Source organism: Camarhynchus parvulus, chromosome 2 (assembly GCF_901933205.1).
Source record: "Camarhynchus parvulus chromosome 2, STF_HiC, whole genome shotgun sequence".
Classification (NCBI taxonomy): Eukaryota; Metazoa; Chordata; class Aves; order Passeriformes; family Thraupidae; genus Camarhynchus; species Camarhynchus parvulus.
Genome location: NC_044572.1, coordinates 60,428,081 through 60,445,307, shown reverse-complemented (window position 1 = coordinate 60,445,307; position 17,227 = coordinate 60,428,081). Strand labels below are relative to the sequence as shown.

The 17,227-nt window shown below is 39.7% G+C and overlaps 1 long non-coding RNA gene across 1 annotated transcript in view; it reads left to right on the top strand.

Moving 5' to 3' along the window:
• Positions 1-17,227, top strand: part of LOC115901469 — a 259,757-nt gene that overhangs the window by 224,623 nt on the left and 17,907 nt on the right. The gene's annotated exons all lie outside the window — the stretch shown is intronic.

Genomic DNA, 17,227 nt, shown 5'->3' with positions numbered 1-17,227 from the left:
ATTCTGGAGTGCATTAGGAAAAGCATTGCCAGCAGGACAAGGGAAGCCATCCTGCCCCCCTGCTCAGCCCTGGTGAGGCACACCTGGAGTGCTGTGTCCAGTTCTGGACTCCTCAGGACAAGAGAGACTTGGGGCTGTTGGATGGAGGGTCCAGTGGAGGGTCCAGTGGAGGGCAACAAAGATGATCAAGGGACTGGAGCATCCTCTTATGAGGAAAGGCTGAGGGAGCTGGGCCTGTTCAGCCTCAAGAAGAGCTGACTGAGAGGGGATCTCATCAGTGCCTCTCAGCATCTGAAGGGGCATGCCAAGAAGATGATCCAGGCTCTTCACAGTGTCAAGCAACAGGACAAGAACAAATGGCCAGAAACTGATGCACAGGAAGTTCCACCTAAATATGAGGGAGAATTTCCTTACTGTGCAGGTGACCAAACACTGGAACAGAATGCCCAGAGAGGTTCCTGGAGTTTCCCTCATGTGAGATATTCAAGAACCATCTGAACAGAATCCTGTGCTATGTGCTCTAGGATTGCCCTGCTTGAGTCAGGAGGTGACCAACTGTGGTGATTTCCAATCTGACCCATCCTGTGATTCTTTGAAATAAAAAAATTATAAATATGGTAACTGTAGAGTGGAAAAATAATCTTAACTTTAATCTTAAACTGAACGCAGCACAATTACTGGGCATCTAGGAACTGTACATTAAATACCTAACCAATGCATTTCTCCTCAACTTTCAGTTAAAACTAAAGACTACCTCACTCTCAACTTTTTTTACACTGCAGATTTATGAGCTGAAATGGGGAGAAACAGGTGTAGGGTAACTGAAAACCTCTCGTGATGTAAAGCAAAGAAAATCTCACTTCTTGATAACAGGCACACCACATCTGTAGAGGGTTTTTTATGTTTTGGGAAACATTTTTGTGCCCATAAGTTCATTTGCTTTGTGTTTTTTGCTCTAATATGGCTTTGTGAGCTGGTGAAAGATGTTACTGCCTGATTAGGTGCACAGTTAATCAATCACAACAACACAGTATCTGTAATCTTTTGAAATTCTAATGCTGGTAATCCAGACTCCTATTAATGACACCATGCACTATTATTTATTTATGCCATAAACTTTATCTTATAGAAGGAAAGTTTCATGTTTTGTTTTGTTGTTGTTTTTTTTTTTTTTTTTTCTTCTCTCCACTTTGGATTGGATATTGGTGTCCTTAGAAGTGAAGACCCTGTGACCCAGAGGGAAGACCTCAGGATTAGTGTTCTGGCACAGATTTCTCTGTTGTATCATGCCTCTGAAGGTCCCCAGCAAGGGGTTTGCAGAACTTAGTCTCCTTTCCACTCTTTGCCCTACTTATTACAATAAACCTCCCTGATATCTTCATTAATGCCTTCCAGTGAATTTCCTCAGTGCTCTGCAAGATTACTTTAAATAGCAGTGGCATATGCACATTACTGGCAGTCCACTAGGCCAAATAACACATAGTTTAAAATTGAGGGCATTGTGCTCTTTCTTGCATGGTATTTTCCTGTAGGCTTTTTTCAAGCCACAACTAAACTGTTTGCTGCTTCTAAAAACAATTTACAACTGCTCATATTAGCAAATTTTTAAAAAATGTGAGAGATGAGTGCTTACAAGATTAATTTCTTGGTCACACTAATTAGTTGTTTACAGACACTCAGTTCTGGAATCTTATTGGACATCTAGCAGGCCAGAGATTAAATGTTCAAAAGCAAATGCCTTCTGTTAGATGATGGATATCAAAATCAAAGTTGAAGGAATTGAGTTGCTTTAGGAATGGGACTTCAGGTCCTTTTGACAGTTTCACCTTTGATGTTTCAAGGTGGCTGGAAACTTGTGTATAGTTTAATGTCGCTGAGACTTGGTTTTAGGTGCAGCTATTTAACCTTTGGCAATCACAGAGGACTTTATAGTTCTTGGCTTCATGAAGGATGGTGATCTGCTGGGGAATGACTGCTTTATCAGTGCAAATGCAAAAGTGGCTGTAGCTCTGTTTGTCTGCCCAGTCTCCTTTAAAGCTTTCGTGCTGTGGGTGATACATTATCAGGCCCATTCCAGTTTCCTGTTTATATAGGGTCTGGCTTTGATGCGAGTACAACAGATTAAGAAGCAGAAGCAGAGTTCCTGTTTTAGTACTTTCTCATCAAGATGTATATAAGTCCAGTGACACTGTGCTGACAATTATTAAAAACATCAGACTGGTGAGCACATACTTTTACATCAGCACCAAAGATTTAAAGGCATACAACCTCAGCAGCAGCCCCACTAGTTCATCTTTCATCAAAGCTACAGATTAGGAAGAAATTTTTGCATTTTGTTTTACATGTGTTTTAAGCTAAGGAAAATCATTCTGAAAAGGCTGATTTGTCTATACAAAAGAATTTAAAAAAAGTAATTCCTGCATTAAATTAAGTCCACAGTTTTTGTCTGGAGTCCATTTACCAACCAAAAGGATCTGGAGACTTCTTTGTCTTTTCTAGAAATTTCTTAGTTGCATTTTGCATTACAAATCATATGATTTCCTTGCAGTTTCAATGTCTTTGGCAAAGTTTCTTGACATTATCTCTTTCTAAACTTTTTTTTTTTCCTGGTGCTTTATGGTTCTCCTCACTATAGAACTCCTCCTCCCTGGGATTGGGATAGAGCAACCTGTTACCCTGACTCTTGCCTTTCTTGCTAATTATTTTTTTGGTAGCCCAAACTTTTGGTTTAATGGTGGAATTTGGTTATTTCTTGCATAATGTTCTCTCGATGTGTTGCCTGGTACAGCAGTACACCTCCAGCAGAGTGGTCTGCAATTCACATATGCTTCTTATACAAAGACAGACAATAGAAAACCACTTATGGTGAAATAATAACAATAATAATAATCATCTTCATTATATAATTATTTGTGTTTGTAAATAAACCTAATTTAAGTACTAAATGTTAAGCCTTTTGTCACAAAGTTGTATAGTTATTCAGAGTTAAGCTTGTGAAAATTCTGCAAGATAGTGAGCTCTAAAGAAAGTCCCAGCTTCTTGGAAACTCATGCAGGCAGACCAGGACAATTTTTTCCCTTGGTCTGTGGCTTCTCTTGGGAAAAGCTTTGTGATGACCCTGCTCCACATTAACTTTTCCTGAGTTAAGTTTCCAAGTTGAGTATAAATACTAAAGTGTGTATTGTAACACAACTTTTCTGCAGTATCTATCCCAGGTAACTCTGGACAATGAACTCAGTTCTTTCCCCCAGCAACAGTGGCTGTAAGACTTGGGTGCTTAGGGTACTCTCTTCAAGCTACAGCTGGTGTTAGCAAGTTTGCTAGTCTTCTGGTTTAATTAGTATGTCTAGTTAACATACCAGTTTCCCTTTATGAGTTGGTGATGTTTACAAACTCCTATTATATTCTGACTTCCTTGTTTGGGAGTTTCATGAAGAAATATTACGTGTGTCTATGCCTATGAATTCCACCTAGTACCTATGATAACTACAGCATGTTACCAATAAGAGAAGGGTCATACTTTCAGCTCTTTGAATAATCATTTTACTGTCTGCTTACATTTTAGAACTGACTATATTTAATTTATGCTTTGGTATTTATGCTATTAATGATGATGTGTTCCTTTCTGCTACTTATGGTTGTGTTACATTTTCTTAAAGAACCAGAATGTTTAGAAAATAGAAAGAGCATAGTCTGGTATAAAAGTACTCTCTTCAGAAAAGTTGTCAAATATTAAAACTAAATAAGAACTAATTGTGTTTAAGAATTAAACCAGGACTTGCTCTTACTAAGGTACATATATGCACATTGGAACTGTTGAACCCAGAGGTGGACTGGGTTATTCTTATATTGGTTTTGAAGTTATTAGCTCTTGAAAAGTAAAAAAAAAGGAAAAAACCTCACCAACAAAACAAAATGAAGAGAGTTTATTAAGCTGAGTTTACTATCTTTACTGAGGCACCATGTCAATTCTTTTGTGGAACCTTCCTTCTCCCCACCTATCCCCAGTAAAATCAGTGGAATTTAGATTTTTTTATAAAGGGCTCACTTTTTTTTTTTTTTTTAATCGTGCTTACTGCATGTGCTTGTGGAACAATAGACCTCAAGTAGAGTTTTTTAGGTATGTGACATGAAAGCAGATCTCATCATAGTAAATTGAGGTGATAGATCTATTTTATAATCTCTCTATCATTGAAAAAGGTGTAAGGAATTACATAATATTGTAGTGTTTATGTGTTATCAATCAAGAGATCTGAGAAAACAGTATATTGGCCGGTAAAATTCCTAAATTCATTATTTAGGAATCCTGAAATATCAGGGTTTTGATTTTACTTGGCATGTCAAATTTCTGACCTGACATGTCAGGAACTTGCAAGGTGACCGAAGAACCAAATTCTTCTCCAGACAAACCCTTTTAGCCTTCCGTGCATACACAAGTATGTTCATGGGGATAAATGCCTTAGAGGGGCTTTAAACTGTATAAAGGAGCCTAATAGGATTTAAAAGCTGTAAAGTTGGTTAGTGGAGTTTATAGCCTACTTGGATGGCTATGGTCTGTATTTATCTTTCAGGCCAAGGTCAATGGTGTAAATGGTATTGTAAAAACTGCCTGTGAAAAACTGAAAAGCATACCACTGACTGAGACAAGGCACTTTCAACAAATATTTGTGTTTGCAAAGTAAACTTTTAGAGCTGGAGCAGAAAAGTGGAAGACAACTTTTGCCAGATCTAGATTATAGCTCTTGAGTTTGGGTTGAAATTTTATTTTTTAAAAATTTCTTTCTCATAATGTCGCTCTTGAGAATTTTTTTCTCTTGTCTAGGAACTATAATTGGAGATGAAAAGAGGGTATTTGTTTTACTGAATTGTTTGAGCTAATGCCTCTGGGTGCAAAATGAGTCTTCTTCTGAACTGGAATGTATAAAAATTTCTACTTGGTGCCACTTACTGCCATAGTTACGAGGCCACTTAACACACAGCTTGTCACCAACTGCTTCCAAAAGGAATGGAAATGTCACAAGCCAATTATTGCAACATATAAATGACATAATGCAACAAGACCATACCTGCATTCCAGGAGTGAAATGAGATGGGGGCTTCCCTTTTGAAACTCTTGGTTACCTTGCTTAATTACTTGTTTTCTGTCTTGCACAAGAGGAGCCAAAGGGCATGGCTGGTCTTTGTGTGATGCCTGTGGGCAGCCACTGGTGGCAGGCATTGCCAGCACGTTGCAGCCAGCGTTAAAAAATTCTACTACCACCACTTGGTGAGCCTTCAGCTGTGTATCTGAGCACTGCAGCCATCTAACCCTGCTCCTCAGATCCTCTTCATCCTCTTGATACAAGTGCATGCTGAGTTTCAGTCAGACAAGAAATGTAGACCTGTGAAGCTGGGCCTGTGCCAAGGCTTGTTTGGCATGTTCAGGGTCAGGCTGTTGCAGGGGTGCTCTTGACCAGCAGGGAGTGGCTGGAATCATAAGTAAATACAGTCAGCATTCATGTAATGTTTATACCAGGTTTGATTTACTCCAATATTTATTTCCACCAGGGCAGTGTTTTATTCTGGTTTAAATCCAACCCAGTCTCCAATATGACAGTCCCCAAAATTACTTCTCTCCCTAATATCTGTGAGAGACTTCATAAGGAGAAGGTGGTGGTTCCCAGGCTATCATAGCCCTTGCAAGACATGGTTAATGTACACGGGCTTTTCCCTAACCAGAGATGAACTTCTGCTTCTAACTCATGACCACTTACCACATTTGCTGTTCTCCCTCTTTTCATGCAGAACGTAAATATCGTGGCAATGTGCATGTAATAAAATGTAGAGAGCTTTTAATAGTTCATATGGCACTATATACACAGAAATGGAGCAGCCAGCAGATAAGAAACATAACTATATCATAACTATGCCATCGCTACTGGAAAGCTCTTGCTTCAATGGATTTAGCAGCATATAACATAAGTTCTTCTTGCACTAATCAGGCATTGTATGTTGAACACAACAACAGAAAAAAAAATAAAATGAGAATTTAGAAAGCCCAACCACAACAGCATACCACCTCTGTTTTTAACAGAGAGATAGGAAAAACTTTTCTTGTTGGCTGTTCTAGTTACTCAAGAAGAGTTTCAGAGTTTCAAGAGATTGCAGTTTTATTATTTTACGCAGGAGATAGAAACCAACAAACTGAACAGTCCCAACAAACTGCCCGTAGATGAAGAGGCTGAAGAAAAAAAAATTATGCTGAAGAAAAAAAAGGTGAAGTTTAAACAGCATCTTAAAAAAGAAAAACAAATCCCAAACCTTATCATAACCCTTGCAACATATCTCTAGGCAGAGCTATGGCCCTTTTTCCCCCACATAAGCCTTTTTCCAAACAGGGAGGGGCAGAGTGGCCGGCAGAGTTTGGCAAGATATCCCATTGCTTTGGAGCACATTTAGCCCTCAGTTTCATAAGCATCACAAGCAGCTTCAGTTTTAAGCTTCAGGCTTTTGTACATGTAATTGATATTTTATAAATAAATATGACAAATGGGATCTATTTTTATTAGCAATAAGTTACTGAAGTTTGTTATTGTGCAAAGGTATAGATTTAGAGATAAGTTTTGCTTACTATTAAATATTCAAAGCCTGAGTTACATGGGATAGTTGGGATTTAAAGCATGGGATATTTTTCCTCTGTGCTGGCTTTTACTGTAGGCCAGCGAAAGAACTTGGCAGTGTTTGTTTATCGTTTCTGGAATATGTCTAAACTTCCTAACGCACATGTTTTCCAGATGCTAAAATGAAGACACCTAGCATTTGGGGTTTTTATTTTTATCCTGCTGTGGTGGTGTTGGAACGAGTGACATTTAACCAATAAGCTACATTTTTTTTTCCAAGGTAGCTGTCATGGTATTATATAGGGAAGAGAACTGCAAATGTGTGAACTGCTGTTTGTATGAGAAACAATTGTCACAGCTCCTAATGCCAAGTGCAACAATAAGCAGAGCTGGAACAAAATAGAAATTAGGAAGAAGAAAAACGGGGTGGACTCTGCCTTTAAATCAGTAAGCCGTGACCCTTGTAAGTATGAAATAACCCACAAAAGAGCTCGTGTTGCAACAACTGTTTGGACAACCACATGGAATTAAGATATTTGCATATCTCAAGAGGCTGTTAATTTTTAAGATGTATGTTTTCCTCTGCTTGGTGGCACATATGCTGTCCTCAGCTGAGTGTTATTGTGCTGCATAATACTTGTCATGTTTGTTGGAAAAGTTTAATTGAGCAAGTTTTAGCCATAGATAAATATCAAATGCATTCTGTGATTAAGTTTTGGGTTTGTATTAGATACCAGCATTTTAAGTTCTAGACACAAAACTATGTAACGCTCTTTAATGGCTCTTGAAGGAAACCACAGACTGCTTCTCAAGTTGGTTATACAAGGAGCCGCTCCAAGGGGCTTGGTGCTGCAGCCCTCAGAGTCAATAGATGAGCTCCCAGAGATTTTTGTGGTGCAGGCACGGCGCGCTCTGCCTTGCACAGGAGCCAGCTGAAGTCAGCCCTCGTGCTCCGTCAGACAGTTCAAAGGGAGCAAAGCTGTCATCATCGCTGGCAAGCCCGAGGGGTAACGCGAGGACAGGGTGAGGCTGCCAGAGCAGTTCCCGGCCTGAACTCTCCCAGGTCACTCCTCCAGCCCTGGCTCCAGTGAAGAACAGGCAGCGGCTGGGATAAGCACCCCTCAGCCTCCCGTGGCTTGGGCTGGTGGGCTCAGAACAGCACTGGCCTTCAGGGCTTGTATGCTGGGAGATGTTGGTTGTCTTTCCAAAGGTCAGCTTTTCTTATGTAACTTATTCCACCCCAACTACACAAGTCCAAGCATGTGCTTATGTGTGGGGGTATGTAGACACTGTGAAACTGCCAAAGAGTGCTGGTGGTGCAGATAGCAGGGATGTTGATACCATTTCTGCAAGGTCTTGTACCTGCATTTGAGGCGAAAGCTCACCACGTGCTCTGTGCAAACACACCACCTCAAAAGAAGCCCTGCTGAAAATTTACCTTTGCTACTGTCACACAAAGTGACTAAAAACCCAGCTCATGCATTTTCATTTAAATGTAGTCTTTCTAGCCCATGTATTATTCAAAGGAATGTTATCTTATGGAGAGTCCTATTATTCAACGGATTGCATGAAATGTTGGTGCAAACCTTTAAGTTAAAGAAGTAGTTATTCTCCTCCACCATGCCTATGCTATCTAATAATTTGTGAAAAATTGTGTGTGTGTGTGTGTGTGTGTGTGTGTGTGTGTGTGTGTGTGTGTGTGTGTGTGTTTGTGCACATTGCCTGTGTGGGGAATATGTGATCTCATGGCCCAGGATAAGTCTTGAAGCATTTACTAGTGGCTCTGTGATAGGCAGGCTCACTCAGGATATGCTTTTTCTTTGACAGTGCCATGTAGAAATGCCTTGATTAATGTTATTACTCTAAGGAATATAATAAAAAAATCCAGCGGAGCAAGAAAATTATTGTTACAATAAAAGCCATTCAAATGAACATGCTTATTAACATACCTCTCAATTGCACAGAGACTAAAAGACACAGAGTGTGTTCTCCTCTTCCACGTTGCTCTGCATATTTTGTCATTATGCTGCAGAGCTGTCGCGACTGCTGTCTCCTGGTTATGATTTTCAAATCCCAGTTGATGATTAATACCTTTGGCTCAGACAGTTGTAAAAGGCCGGTGTTGTACCTGCATACATTTTCATGCTGCTCTGACAGCAGTGATGTGCATTGCAATCTGGAGGGGCACAGGGGGTGGAAGGGAACTGTGAGAGAGGTAGAAAGAAGGTGTCATGCAGGAAATAATTTTTTCGATATGTTTTCCTGGTTTGCCAGGCTAAGACTCAAAACCCGCTAGAAAGAACACAGCACACACATAAGAACATCACATGAGTGTTGCAACCTCTCATGTTGCCACCTGGTACTTACAAGCATCCTAAAACCACCTGTGAGGAGCTAAAAAATGTAGGATTCATGGATAAAGGGCATTCAGTGACCTCAGGTAAAAAGGAAGAGTGGATAGGGTGCAGAATTGCATCCAGATTCTGCTGGAAACTGTATGTTTGTCAGGGAAAGATTGTTCCTGGGCTAAGATTGTACCTGGGTAAGACAAAAGATTAAGAGAATGCAGTATGTATGCCTGGTGGCAACAGCAAACTTACATCTGCAAAACTGCTGATGTATGCTCACAGAACATAAACGTAAACACAAGTAGAAAATCAATATGTAATTAATGAAAGTGTTATAGGATCCCTGATGTTCCTCATTTTGTTTTCTTACTCTGCTCTATCTCTTCTTTCTGCCACCTTCACCTGCGCTCCACGTAGTCATCTTTCCTTTTGGTGTCTTCTCTTCTGTGGTAGCATCCACCCATACCTTCGCAGGTTCCCTTTTCCCTCAGTCCCAGTGCCTCTCACCTGTTTTTTTGGGCTCTGCTCTCAAAAGGAAAGATTTTTCAAAGTTTTTGTTCATAGATGATTGCCCAAAAGAAGCCTAGGGCACACAAAAATCAGTTTGGAGAACCTAAGATACACGGCAGTGTACAGTGCTGTGCACACTGGTGAACACGTAATACCTGGTGCTTATATTATTTATTATGCAAATGAATCTGTGAAAAACACAATGTCAGCCCCTTTCGGATGTCAGCTGGATATTTGCGAACAATGCTGCTGTGAGTCGTACCCTTCCCCTTTGTGAGTGAGGATGTTTGCTCAGATGGAGGCATTGTTTTGGGTTTGGCAGAGGCCGGGAGCGGGGTGCAGGAAGTGGCAGCACCCCGACGGGGCTGTCCCTTCCCTGCCCTGCCTGCTGCATGGCTGATTCTGCTGTGGCACCTTCTTCTGTGCCTACCTCTTGGAGTCTCTGTGGTCATGATGAGCCCAAGATGTGTTAGAGAGTCTCTTTTCCCCAGCCTGGCAGCCGAAGAAGGAGTCAGGATTCTTCTGTTCTGGTTCTCAAGGCTGTTTATTTTCTGCTTTCTATAACACTCTTTCTCCGACCCACTGAGGTCTGTCTGGCAGGTAGGGTTGAGGCACACTGCCCACCTCAGAGGTGGTGTTGTCTTTTTATACTAAAAACTGTGTGTATATTATTTACAGTAATTTTCCAATACTTATCACTTATGTTAGACAGTGAGTTTCTACTCTAAACCAATCTAAAAGTGCCAACATCACCCAGAAGATGGAGGACAAGAAGAAGAAAGAAGAAGGACAAGGCACGCCCAAATTCCTCCATCTTGGGACCCCCGAGTCCCTGTTCTAATAACCCCCAAATTCTACTTTTCACCCTGTGACAAACTATCATTCTACTTAAACTTTTGTGGCTTGTAATTCCTCATATAAGGTTGGTAATTTTTCCCATGGGTCAAAATCAAAGGCACAGTGGTCTTGGGCTCTGTGCCAAGGTCTCTGAGCCCCCTGGCAGGGGCTCGAGCCATCCAGGACAGCTAGAGGGATGTCCTGGGTTCTGACAGCTACCTGCTTCTTTGTGCTGTTCACCACAAATGATAAGGTCGTGGTGATTAAACAAATAATCAGAGGCTCTTTCACAATCCTCTGCTTGGATTAGAGGATGTGCGTCCCCACCGAGTCAGTAAACGACAGCAGCCGGGAATGTCTCGAGTGGACGGTGGGGAGCTGGGCAGAGCTCTGATGCAGAAGCTGCTTTTGCAGAAGGACGCAAAGGCCATCCTGATAGACAGATGGCTGGCTGCCTGCTTTGCAGTGTGTCCCTTCAGACCTCAGCCTCAGCTCCTCCCCCTGTAAAAGCATTCATTATGTTTTGTCACTCGATACATTAGTTTGTTTTAATGCACTGCAACCCCACGTACATTTAGCAGTCTCTTTCTGTTTGTTTTATGGGGCTCCACTGTGTTTGGAAATGAATTAAAGCATCTGAAAGGCTTGGCAGTTTTCGTTAGAGAAGGATGGTCCAATCCAAATTAGTGTAACTCATTTAAAATTGAAGTAAAATGTTTTAAGGAGAGTGATCTGATAAATATTGGCTTAAACTAATTGGATTTTCAATAGACAAATTACTGCATTTTTCTCATTACTTAGTGCTCTGTAAGGCTTTCACATAGTATGTGAGAGTTCAGTTCCCTGCTATAGAGCTAAGGAGGAGTGAAATGACTGACTGAAGATGCTTTCCAGGTCTTTGGAGGCTGGATGGCTCAGGAATGCTGTGTGCCTCAGTCCTCCAGGCAACTCAGCCAGTTAGGGAAGAGGTGTTGCCATTTTCCAGTGGATTTTATAGAGGTTTGGTTTTATAGATCCTCATGCTCATTGCACATCTGAGATTATCTGCAGGCTGCCACTGGCCTCTCCAAAAAAAAGGTGCTCACCAGGAAAAGCACAGCATGAAGCCTCTCATGTAGAGTAATCTGAGGTTTGCTTATTTGGGGGTTTGGTTTTTGTTTTTGTTTTGGTTTGGTATTGTTGTTGGAGGTTTTTTTGTTTGTTTGGTTTGGTTTTTGTTTTGTTTTGTTTTGTTTTTTGGTTTTTTCTTTTGTTTTTTTTTTTTTTTTTTTAAATAAGCAAAACCAGTGCTTATTTCCGCTTAATCTCTAGAGGACAGAAAACCACACATGTCTTTCCAAAGTGAGCTTCCATATTACTATAAGCTATTACTTACAACCAAATGTGATCTAAATAAATACAGAATTGTTGCATTTTTTTCTTTAAAAAGTAATATTATCCTCACTTGAATAATAGAAAAATAGAAATAGGAAACAAGCAGGGGTTCTTAAAACCTTATCTAATGTTTGGAGGACTATAATTTAATTCCTTCCAAAACATATTTTCTGAAAAGAGCTGGCATGCATTTATTTGATTCCTTGTTGGTACTCATTCAATTCTCCTATCTTGAATGCTATAGCCAATGTCTTATGGAAAAAGGAACTGCTCCTCAAAAAGGTATTTAGTAAGGTATGAGAACATGGGGCCTGAGAAGTGAAACACCCTTAGTTCCTTAGTACTGAAATGTTTGTATTAGCAGCAGCAGTAAAAATGTGTTTTAGTGTCTGTGTGGTAGGAAATTGCATGTGGATGCAATTAGATAATACTGACAGTCGCAATGGTGGGTATGCAAGTAATACCATGATATTCTTCTGTCTAACTTCCTGTCTGGGAAGAGGTAGAGATAAAAAAATGGAGTGGTGCTGTGAGGACCAGTGCTTCATTTATTTTTCTACTGCAAAATACCCTGCAGCAGGGCATGTCTATGGGAAATGTGTTCTCTCAGTTTAGGAGAGTCAGTAGCTGCCTGCATGGCTTAGGCATACATGTATGCATTTTTACAGGGCAGATTTGATGTATCTCATAGGCAAGCTTGACCATCCCAGGTCCAGTATACCAGCTGAAAATGTTTTCATTCAGTGCACTGCATTTCCATGTGATTATCCTGGTGTGCTTATTTTTTGTTACCTTTTGAATAGATAATTTAAAATTGCTCTCTGTAGGGATGTTCTCTCTGCCTGTCTGCCTATCAATCTTCCTATCTGAATGCAGAAGTATTTGATTAGTGTATTTAAAGTAATAAAGATGTCAACAGTAGTGTCATATTGATTGATGTTAATTATAAGTCTTTAATGGCTCTTCTGGTTTGGCCACTCTCCTTGCAGATTGTGATTTTATGGTTAAAATAATGCCCTGCTGTCCACACACTCAGTCATAAATTGTCGTCTATCTTTCTTTAATGACTTTGCATGCAGTGGTATAATCCCAATAACATACATTATCTTTGGTAAAAGGAAGGCAGTGACTTTCATAGAGGTGATGGATGGATTTATAAGGACTAGCTAACAGACTGGCTGGGCTCACACCAGAGGCAAGGCTGATTGTTCTGCTCGTGCATTGCCATAAGCAGAAACAGTAAGCAGGCAGTCGTGGATAAGTGATGATTTTCATTCAGTTCCTCTCTTTCCACTCCATATCATCAGTAAAAGTTAAAGAAAAGGCTGAAATTTGAATCAGTCTCATTTCAAACTGCAAACTCCTTAGTAATTAAATAAAAAAACTGTAGGCATCTCTTTGCTATACTGAACAATAAAGTAATGCAGATTCTTGCTTTGTGGGCCTTCTCTTCAAAAGAAAGAATGAAAGCATGTTTCACCTTACAGAGGTGCATTGCTTCAGTGAGGAAAATGCTACAGCTCAGAGAAAGGTCTCATCATTTCTGGGGGAGTTTAACCATTTTACATGCATGTGAAATGTCAGGGGACAATGCAGGGATGTGTTCAGGGATGCCCACATACATATGGATGTGTGCCATGTTGCACGTGCTAATTTTTAAGTAGATTCACTATAGAAATTCTGAAACACCACCTCATTGCTTCTCTATCCATAATTGGCTCAGTGGAGCTAGAGCACAGCATGGAGAATCCCATCATGCTGTGTTCATACAGATAGGTGCACACAGAAGCCTTCAGAGCAGTCTGTGCCCTGCGGGGTCTGGGATACGACTAGTGAACTGGGCTAAAAAGCTGGATGTTTCCTTGCCACTGAAAAATTGGGAATAGAAGTTAATTTGGAAAAGATACAGTTACAGAAAGTAATTTATTGGAATCCTAATCCTGGCCTTTACTGTTTGGTAGCTTACTGTAGTTTTACTGTGGTACATGATCGACAGCACGGAAGTCCAAGGAAATTATTAGTAAGGAATGGGCATTGTTTTGTTTAGTTTTGTTATTTTTGCTGGATTAAGATGGGACTCATAAAATTAGTGCTGAGCAGAACTGCAGCACAAACAATGGTAAAATATATGACAAAATGTGGAAGCATTTGGGCTCTGTTTCAGACTTCAGTTCCAGCACTGCCTCCTGCGAGTAGATGCCTTATACAGCTGCTGCTTGATGAGTTCCTTTCTAAATAAAGCTGATTGCTATTTGTTTATTAAGCTAGAAACCTGTATCAGTTTTCCACAAAACAGCAATATGGATCTGCTTAAATGCAGCAAGAAAGTCAACAAATAAAATAAAATTCCCCCAAGCTCAGGCCAGAGCAGGAAAACAGCATTTGCATAAAGGGCTTTTAGTCACTTGCCACCAAATTTTACTACTATTAATTTTTCTGACTCTGACAAAGCAGTGACATTCTTTTGCCATATTGTGAAGTGTAGGCTTCTAGAAGTCACATCAGCTGGACAGCATCTGGGTGGCTGATGGGCTGGGCAGGCAGCTGTAGTTGCAGCTTTGGAATGACTTTTGGTACTGTCATGACAGACCCTGTTGTGGGTGGCTGCAGCACATTGCTCGTGTGAATCTTTTGGCTTGATTTTGGTTTGGGATGGTGATGTGTTTAAGCTAGGGTTTTTGGCATTGTTTTTTGTTTATTTATTTATTTATTTTTAATTTATTCTGTAATTGATCAGAATTTTTTCCTCTGCAGTGTGCGCTGGGGTTGGGCTGTGTGAAGTTTTCCCGCTGGTCTTCAAAGGGCAGTGTTCCCTTGTCCCAGCCCCTGTTCTTTTTTGTTTACAATAAATTAGCAGTAGTTCCTGTGTTAGAGATGAAATTAGAAAAAACCCAACAAAACCGTACAAAAAACCCAACACCAAGGCTTCAGTTTAAAAATGCAGGTTAATCCTCCACAGCTTTCAGAAGCATTTCTGTAGCATGCTACTAATTAAGATAAGGTTACCATTTTAAGTTATACCAGGAATGCAATTATAGCTCTTACTAAGAACTGTAGCAATCAATTTTATACAAATTATTCAGACCTGGTAAGGTAGAATGCAGCTTTAATAGGACAAGAGAACACACTGTGGTTTTATTAAATATAATATAGATTTAAATTACTGCTGAATGTTGTACTGCTGCGCATTCAGCAGGAATCCATGTATCCCTTTCTAAAATATTTTCTTAGGTAGGATTAATTCAAGCACTTTTTTCTCTTCTTTTCCATGTACAGTTTCTACTGATTGATTTTGATTTTGAAAAAGAGATATTTAAATTGATGTACTGTAGAAACTAAAGGAGTGTGTGGTATGTTTACCAAATGATAAAATGTTGACATGTACAAATGGGTACAAGGTGATGTCAGATGGCAATTTATGACCTATGTAGCTTGTAGATGTATGTATTTTCTGCAGATACTGTACACAGGGGATCAAATTCATCTCCAGTTTAGGTAAGGTAAGAAAACAGTGGGCAGGTGAGTGGGCTCCATGTCCACCAAGCGCCCTGGGCACTAAACAGGCTGGGATGTTTCCATACCCTTGAATTTTGGCCAATCCTCAAAAAAAAGTTAGTGTGTTTGTGGAAGAACAAAAGCTGAGCCATTTTCACCTTTTTTTGCTTATCATTAAGATATACTTGTTTCTGAGAAATCGTGTACACCATACATATGCAAACTGTAAAATTATGCAGTTGTGGAAGGATTTCACAGTGTTGTGCAAACAATACAGTGTTTTTATCTTTGCACCATGTCCTTCTGCTCTGTTTTCCAAGCAGAGAATGATTGTCCTTTACGTTTTCCTGAAACATTTTCATCTTTAACTCAATCACTTCTTATCTTGCTCTGGTTGCCTCTTTTTTTGTAGCTGTGCAAACTTGTGTTCCTTGAGTTATATTCATGTTTTACAGATGTCCTTTCCTACATTGGTAAAGGTGGACAGCACATTAAACTGCAGTTAATCTTGACTACCTGTGTGGACTTAATAATTTTAAAGTTTAAACATTAAAACAATGACTGCTTCTCAAGTGTGCTTAAAACCTTGGCAAATTCAGAAGAAAGCTTTATCTAAAAGGAAGCAGAACACATGAAATGTGGGTGAATTCACACCCCACCAGCCTTAATTCTCTGATGTAACAACTTAGTGATCTGTGAATAGAATTGTCTGTAAATAAAGATTAGAGGAAAAGTATTTATACAAGTGCATTAGATTATTTCTTGTTTTACCTTTTTTCAAAGAGATATTAAAATGGTTGTTTTTCTAATTTAGATGTTTTTTGTAAAAGAAAATTTTTCCTTGGATTTGTCACTTTTTTTCTCTTTAATGTGTGCTAGAATTTTTTTCAGTGAGAACTGTAGTCTTCTGCAGGGTAGGAAATTAAAATCTCTAACTTCTTCCTCCAGCAGTTTTGCATGAGGATGTCCATTTCAAAAGAGCAATGTCTAATTAATTCTTTGCTAAAATCTTCAGCACGTGGCCTAAGAAAAAACCTATTCAGATGTCTGTTCATTTGAGTCACAATACTGTGCTTCCCAGAGCCCTTGATATCTACAATTTTTTTATTATCTTAGCTGCACTTACCAGCCCCACTGACCTGAAGCTAAAGTATTACTTCATGTTAGCATGGATGATGCAGATATTTCTCCTTAGTTTTGGGGATGGTTTTCCTTTCAAATGCAACCATAATCCAGGGGAACAAAAATTGCTTTTCAATCATAAATCTTGTTAGGTTTGAAAGAAAGAAAAGAAAACAGTAGTCTCTGTGGTTTTTCATTTAATTTTTTACCATCATGTGTCACTCAGGTTTAACCTGAGTGGGGACCAAGCATCACATCCTTCTCCTCCTCCGGAGAGGGGGATATGTGGTATTGCTACTCTTTTTATGAGGAAAACCTTTGTTTTCATTTTGCTAGCCCAGGAAGCTGGGACAGGGAAGTAGAGCCCTTTGGGACTGAAAAGGTGTCACTGGTCAAGCAAAGGCCACTGAAACAGCACAGGTAAAAATCTGAGGCACCCACAACCATATGGATCAATATGTGGAGATCCAATATAAGTTTGACAGTTAGTGATTGCAGCTTATGGCCAGACTCTGTAACAGAAGTACTCATTTTAATTTGGTTATCCTAATGAAAGGAATTGGTGTTAGGGGACCATGGTCCAGCTGAGAGCTGCTCTGCAGGATGGCCTGGCGCAGGCACAGCAAATGCAAATACGTCTCTCATTCTCCCCATTTGTTTAAAAATAGCAGGGGTTTGGTTTTGTTTTCTTTTCAGGATGGGTTGTTTTTGTTGTTTGTGGAGGTTTTTTGTTGTTTTCGTTTAGGCTGGGTTTGGGTTTTTAAGTGCTTTAAAAATGTAATTCTAGAAAAGAAAAGAATGTATCATTGTTATTAATTTTAAGACTAGTCTGTCTCCTGTCTGACTGGTAACTCTGTCAAGAATTTAATGTTTGAAAAACATTTTCATGTTGCAGGCAAAAGCCCTTTCATGTTCAAAAAGTTGAAAAAAGATAATATTTTT